This window comes from Sinocyclocheilus grahami, unplaced genomic scaffold, assembly GCF_001515645.1.
Source record: "Sinocyclocheilus grahami isolate Dianchi unplaced genomic scaffold, SAMN03320097.WGS_v1.1 scaffold47.1, whole genome shotgun sequence".
In the NCBI taxonomy this organism is placed as follows: Eukaryota; Metazoa; Chordata; class Actinopteri; order Cypriniformes; family Cyprinidae; genus Sinocyclocheilus; species Sinocyclocheilus grahami.
The window spans coordinates 5,068,619-5,076,636 of NW_015505226.1; the positions used below are offsets into that span (position 1 = coordinate 5,068,619).

The 8,018-nt window shown below is 37.6% G+C and overlaps 1 protein-coding gene across 12 annotated transcripts in view; it reads right to left on the reverse strand.

Moving 5' to 3' along the window:
* nrxn1a (neurexin 1a) overlaps nt 1-8,018 on the reverse strand; it is a 187,057-nt gene that overhangs the window by 39,115 nt on the left and 139,924 nt on the right. The window lies entirely within an intron of this gene.

Consider the following 8,018-nt stretch of genomic DNA (forward strand, 5'->3'; position numbering starts at 1 on the left):
CCCCCATCCGAATCTGGGCTGATTGAGCTGATTACAGCCTCTCTCTTCAACTGCCGACACACCGGACAATCAATCCAGCCCCTCGGCCCCCAGCCCAACACCTACTTCTGCATGCATTTATTCTGCCAAAGGTGGGCAAACACGGCACAGACCAGACAGCTATTCCTGCTCAGCGAGATGCATGCTAATGCCTGATGGAGCTAATTACAGTGTCAGAGGCAGGTAGCTTACTGTGAGCAGGGTCACTGTGATTCAGCGCCTGCAGGAAGGGAAATCAACGTAGCTTTTTGCATCGAGAGATAGAGAGAAATGCTACTAATGGAGTTGATCTCATTAACTGGAGGACTGCGCAAGCTCTTTTGATCAGGCGTGACTTCAATAGCAAAACAGGGCTAAAGCTCTTCGATTGTGGCAGGTGCAGTCGGGGTAATGTTCGCAGAGCACAGAGCTCATCAACCTCAAGATAACAGCCTCGGGAGATGCGAGATGCACTTCAACACTTTCCTCTCTGCGGAGCGTGACTGCTGCGCTTCTGAGCTCCAGATGCAGATAAGACGGGCGGCGAAGCAGCACGGGGAAAAAACCCAGAGGAGGCCGGAGCTCTCAGAAGAGCAAAGTGCTGAGAGTTGTTTCAAAAGGGCTGGGTTATTTCCTGGCATGTTCCTCTATTTGCAGAGCCATGCTCATTAGCTCCACTCTGTGTGATTTTCACCAGCGGGCTCTCGCCGGCCCCTTGAACGCATCTCAGTGAGACTGTTTCACACTGTGTCAGCAATCGGCTTGACCCCCTCCGAAAACAACACCCTCGGGGCAGGCACATTTGCTTACACGGGTACACAAATGTTCAGGAGCGCTCACGGATTTACATGCAAACTAACGCCCGGTTAGTGATGACTCCCTTGTCGGGCTTGTTCGAAACACAGGGAAATGAGCTCATTAGCGGGGTTCAGATGGTTGAACTTCACACACACATATGCGCACAGGCCATCATGGATGTGAAGCGGATAGGGAGAGCGAACGGATGAGATTTCGGCTCTGTTGAAATCTGTTTCGTGTGAACCGCTACGGCTGCCTGCCTCATATCTGTCGCTCAGTATGACTGCAATTCGCAGCTGTGGGTGAGTGAATGGATTTGCCCGGGAAGGGAAGCGTAAAGCTGTGCAGAGATTTACGGGCACAAATGGGCAATGCACAGTGTACTGAAAGTTAAAATCAGCGCAATCAACTTTTAAAAATACAAGATGACATCTGACTTATACATGCATTTGAAGGGATAGTTCACCCAAAGATGAAAATTCAAACATCATTTACTTACCCTCATCTCCTTCCAAACATTTATTACTTACTTTCTTTTGTGAACAACAAATTATATTTTAAAGAATGTCTCAAAATATCTAAATTGTAAGTTGTCATTGTTAGAGAGTAATTACACAAATAAATACTGAGTGATAATTTTAACAACATGTAGTTACTATAGGGTTAGGATTTTATTGAGGACAGTGGTGGACAGTAACGGAGTAGTTTTACTTCGTTACTGTACTTAAGTGCATTTTTCAAGTATCCGTACTTTACTGGAGTAGTTTTATTTTGAGTAACTTTTACTTTTACTTCACTACATTCCAAAGCATAAGATCGTACTTTTTACTTCACTACATTTCATAAAACATATCGTTACTCCATATATCACGTGCTCCGACACGCAGAAGCGGTGTCTGATTCAAGAACGAACTGATTCTTTTCAATTAACCTTTTAAATCGGTTCGCAAATCGCACCAAACGATTCATTCACGAATTGGAATGATCCGATTGCAGCTGTTCTCGAGTCGACAACTCACTGATTCAAATTATCCGTTTAGTGCGAGTCTCCAGTGAACTGAATTCACAACTAAGAACCGGGAGATCTTGTGAGTGCGCGCGTCTGATGCTGAAAATCATATTTAGGTCAAAACTGTCAGTTGTTTGTGAACTAAATCTGCTGTAAAGAGTGATCTATTTAAGCCCACTGAAATGATTGAATGCAGACACATCAACATCTGTGTCTCTATTTTATGTAAGTTAAAAAAAAAACAAACAAAAAAACGAAACATTAAAATAACACAGACTGAATAAAATAATTAATGCGCATTCATACTCCCCGCTGCCGTAACGTTAACAGTTTTATTAAAATGCTACGCATTTAGCCCTTTGTGACGTCTGTTTTTATATTGTTTATCAACAGTATACATTTTTACATTGTTTAGATTAACTAGCCGAGTAGAGAGATATGAATGTTTATTCATAACCATACTAAAAATAAGTAAATATTGTTAGCTGATGAAGCTTGCTGGTGCTAAGTTGAGGTAATTTTTAGATATAAAGTCCAAATATTTTTATTCAACCACCTAGATAGATTACATCTGAGGGGAAAAGAAAGGATGTGATGTTCAGAACATGGTAACTACAGTAATTATCAAAGTGGGAAGTGATGCCCTCTGGGGGCATTTGGCCAGGGGTGTTTTTACACCACAGACAAGGTTTGAGAAGAAAAAAATCATTATGAAAATATAATTATATTTTCCTTAAAATGTTCTTCGTAACTTCAGGCCTTATTCTCATGTCATATATAACTGTGCTGTTCTGCAAAACAACAAGCTTTAAAACACTTTTTTCTTACTGGTGAAAATCAGATGGTCAGATCTGTTTTCTCTCAGGTACATCGCAGTGTAAGCTTCACAGTGAACATTACAACATCACTCTCGTCAACGTAGTCCATATCAACAACAAAGATATATCTTGACTCCATATAGTGGTTATTTGGGGAAAATCGTATTTTGAGCAGTAGGATTATAAAAAAATGTGTGCTAATATAAAATTTAATTAAGTAGCCTATATAAAATTGCAAAATAAATCTATCTATCAGTACTTTTTTACTTAAGTACATAAAAAATCGAGTACTTTTGTACTTTCACTCAAGTAGAATTGAAAAAGGAGTACTTTTACTTTTACTGGAGTAATATTTTATTATTCGTATCTGTACTTTTACTCAAGTACTTGATTTGTGTACTTCGTCCACCACTGGTTGAGCAAAACAAACAGAATAACTAAAGTAGTTTTATAAGAATAAATTTTTTACTTGAGTGCTGATTTTAAAAGCTCTAGTGAGGAGATAAACATGGCAGACTAAGTACGGCTCTGTGGTGGTTGTGGACACACTCAGCGGACACATAATTATGTTCAAAAACTATTTTGAATAACAGGTCCCCTTTAACAAAATTAGCAGGTCCTCCTTATGCCAATTATAAAATCTACCAACATCATTGGCAACAGACAAAGATTTTGTGTTATTTTTTTTTTCCGTGGGTTCATTTCATATGGTGTCAAAAGCTCATTACGAATTAAGAAAATTACTTCAATTTAACTTAATAACCAGTGACTTGAGACTTGACTTGCACCTGAACTGCATGACTCGACAATGACTTTATAACAAATGTATTTTTCATTAAAAAAAATTGCAAGCCATGGAACCATCAACTAGCACCAAGTCTGCACAGCTGACATGACACTACACAGAAAAATTGCAACGTACCAAATATGGAAAGTAGAGGAGAACAGAAGATCCCAAGATCGTTTCTTTAGAATATAAACACTTTGAAACCATTTTCATAAATGGAGATTTGTTGTATGCTCAATTTGCAAAGGCAGAATATCGGACATGACAACCGCAACCTCAAAAAGAAATAGTTATACATTGTATAGTTTGTTATAGTTCATTAGATTTCAAGAATTTTCTCCATATCTAGAGAGAATAATGTCTAAAATAGATTATTTTTTAATGTAGCTTAAGACTGTCAATAGATTAAAATGATTATTAACAACTAATCAAATTTTTTGTAGTTAATGTGGTCAAACTTTAAAGTTGACACTTGCTTCTCCTTCCTATTAAATCTTAGTACTTTTTTGTCAAATATGTCCCTAATAAGTAAATATTGTTAGCTGATGAAGCTTGCTGGTGCTAAGTTGAGGTAATTTTTAGATATAAAGTCCAAATATTTTTATTCAACCACCTAGATAGATTACATCTGAGGGGAAAAGAAAGGATGTGATGTTCAGAACATGGTAACTACAGTAATTATCAAAGTGGGAAGTGATGCCCTCTGGGGGCATTTGGCCAGGGGTGTTTTTACACCACAGACAAGGTTTGAGAAGAAAAAAAATCATTATGAAAATATAATTATATTTTCCTTAAAATGTTCTTCCTAACTTCAGGTCTTATTCTCATGTCATATATATAACTGTGATATTCTGCAGAACAACAAGCTTTAAAACACTTTTTTCTTACTGGTGAAAATCAGATGGTCAGATCTGTTTTCTCTCAGGTACATCGCAGTGTAAGCTTCACAGTGAACATTACAACATCACTCTCGTCAACGTAGTCCATATCAACAACAAAGATATATCTTGACTCCATATAGTGGTTATTTTGTGAAAATCCCAGGTATTTTGAGCAGTAGGATTATAAAAAATATGTGCTAATATAAAATTAAATTAAGTAGCCTATATAAAATTGCAAAATAAATCTATCTATCAGTACTTTTTTACTTAAGTACATAAAAAATCGAGTACTTTTGTACTTTCACTCAAGTAGAATCGAAAAAGGAGTACTTTTACTTTTACTGGAGTAATATTTTATTATTCGTATCTGTACTTTTACTCAAGTACTTGATTTGTGTACTTCGTCCACCACTGGTTGAGGATCAGTTGCTTGTAATTATGCAAAATTGACTGTTATACACTGTTAAATAAAGTGTTTCCATATCTTGTGTTGTGTTTCCCAGAAGAAAAGAAAGTCTTGCAGGCATGGAACGACATGAAGGTGGGTAAATAATGGAATTTTTGGGCCAACTATCCCTTTAAGGGACAACAGATCGTAAAAAATAAACCCCTAACAAAGTGATCAGTACTTCATTCAGAGAGGGCTGACTGAACATTACCAATTTTTTTTAATTCAGCCACTTATTAAGTAAATAAATGAGCATGAATTATTGATTTGTGCTGAAATTATTTAATTTTGTCATAAGAAAGAGGCTGTAAAGTGCTATGAAAGACAAAAAAAAACAGCTGTGAAATAATTCCCTTTAAATACCTGCTGTATTCTTGGAAGCCCGGTATAGTGACACATGCTTCAAAATCATCTCCATCATTTCCTGTCATGTTTCCACATTCACTATCAATGAAATGGTGAAATGCTGAAAATATCTGCTGGATTCTGTGTTTGTGCAGTTGGCTCTTATCCCGACTACTCGGGAGCTTCTCCAAGACACCCTCTTTTCTTTCTTTCTTTTCTTATCTCCCTCAGCCTGACTTTTCACTCCCATCCCTGATGTGGTTAAGGAGCTTGCTGCCCTCCCTCTAACGGGGTTAAACCTCTTCTCTGAAGTCTATTTTCTGATGCTGTTAAATGAGGCAGGCTCTTTGTGCAAGCCAGACCATTAGCCCCTTAAATATGTTCCATCATCTTGGCTGGGTGGACAGCTGGGTCTGGGTTTTAAAGAAGACCCTCGCTACCTAACAACCTTGTGGGTCTTTCCACTCCAGCGCCCTTCTGAGGCCAATCATCAGGAACAAGCAAAGGAGAGAGGGCCGACTGCCACCCCATAGAACAGCTGTGTGTGAATGCTTGGGAGAGCTGTTCTAATGAGATAGATATTACCTGGCCCTCTGGAATCCCATCATGGCTGTAATCTCCTTTATGTGCTGGTGAAATTAAATTACGTACCAGCTTCTTCTTCTGTTAGGGTCTTGGAGGCTCCATATGGATCCCTCTCCACTTTTATACACAAGCTAAAGGACTACTTTTGCTTAAAGGGATAGTTCACCCAAAAATTAACATTCTGTCATCATTTATTAGCCCTCATGCTGTTGGCATACAGGTCTGAAAAAACATGAGGGTGATTAAATAATGACAAAATGTTAATTTTTCAGTGAATTATTCCTTTACGACTCTTTATTTGCATAAGGCTGTGAAAGTTCTCATGAATGTTTCATCATTTATTAACCCTCTGGGGTCCGAGGGTGTTTTGGGGCCCTGGAAAAGTTTTGACATGTACTGACATCTGTGCTTTTTTCAGTTGATTACAAACATTTGAATGTCTAAAGTTTAATAAAACTGTAATCAGCACAAACTGTGCTACAATAATATGTGAGCAGCATGTATGTATGTGACTGTGTTTTTGAGAAAACAACGTTTATGCGTGCTTAGTGAAAAACTACAATTTTAAAGTCACTGAAAAAAGGCCATAAAACACATACAGAACAGATTTGTTCACAAGACTTTTGAGAACTGGATCTTGAAGTCTAGAGATAGAGCTAGCATACAGGTTTGGAACAACATGAGGGTGATTAAATGATAACAGAATTTACATTTTTGGATGAACTATGCTTTTGAAGACCCGTTCACGCCAAGGACAAAAACTGTAATGATAAATATATATATTTTTTTAATTAATAATAGTCCAAACCACAACTATAACGATAATGACATAAAGGAACAATATCGTTGGAATCACTTTGAGGATGACTGATTGACAATCAGAATCCATCCTGCTTTTAAGATCATTTAAAGTGGCAAAACAAAACGGCAGTGCACGCTTTGAATAAACAGAATATTATCATGAGTTGGTGTGGACGCTAATATAGCCTAGTTATCTTTGTACTTATTGTTCTTGGTGTGAACAATAATTACAAAGGTCCCTTAAGACTCTTTATTTGCATAAGACTGCAAAAGTTCCCATTAATGTAGCCTATCGGCTAGCATATGCGCTTTGACACATTGAGACATAATGAGTTCGAATCTGTCTTGTGTAATTTCCCGATCCCCTCGTCCTCTCTTCAAACTATAATTTCATACATAAAAGAAGTTATGAGGATGGAACAATTCATATTTTATCATCAGATTTCTCAGATCCATGTTTAAATGTAAAATCAATGACATCCAATACAGTCATTGTCTTGGGGGCTTAAACGCAGCAAATCATACTGCTGAAAACACAATATTTATAAGCTGTGCTGAGCTGACTTTCCATCAATAAACACTTCAGAAACACAAAACATTGTGTCTTGGAATGGGGAATGAATTGAGCTCCCACTCTATTCTGCTTCATGTCCCTAGATGCCTCTTTCCTTAGAACAGACGCATTGTGAGGGCCTGGCAGTTTGGTCTAAAATTACGGTGCATTGTTTTGGGTTGCTCACCTCCTACTTGCATGCAAGAATGAGGAACATCAGTCAAACTCTGCAGGGTTGGAGTCATTCACCCGGTGAGCAAACACACACACACACACGCACGCACGCACACACACACACACACTACAATACAGTTCTGCACATCAAGTGTGTACATGCAAGTACACACACACACACACACACACACAAACACACACAAACACACATGCACCCCACTGGTATGAAAATGCTGTCAAAATAAACAGAAGGCAAAGTGAAGACCCCACACAGAGAAGTATACAAAAATCTAAAAGTAACACTTCAAACCACCAAAAATGAAATGGCATGCTGTACTGTAACCTTCACAAGTCTTCAGAGCATTGCAAGTTACTTAAGAACGTTTCAAACCTATATTCATATAGGTAAAATGTGTAGTGGGGTCCAAAGGTCTGAGACTACTCATTTTTAAATTTTTATAATTAAAAAAAAAAAAAAAAAAAAAAAAATATAAAGAATTTCACAAAAATTTTCTGATGGTATTTCCATACAACCATACAAACAGCACCTGAAAAATGAATAATTATTCAAAAATAAAATAATAATCAGATTGCGATATTCTCCCTGACTGTCTCGAGCAGAAATGAGAAGAAACAGAAAATAAAATGTGACCCTGGAGCACAAAACCAGTCATAAGGGTCAATTTTTCGAAATTGAGATTTATACATCATCTGAAAGCTGAATAAATAATCTTTCCATTGATGTATGGTTTGTTAGGATAGGACAATATTTGGTCGAGATACAACTATTTGAAAATCTGG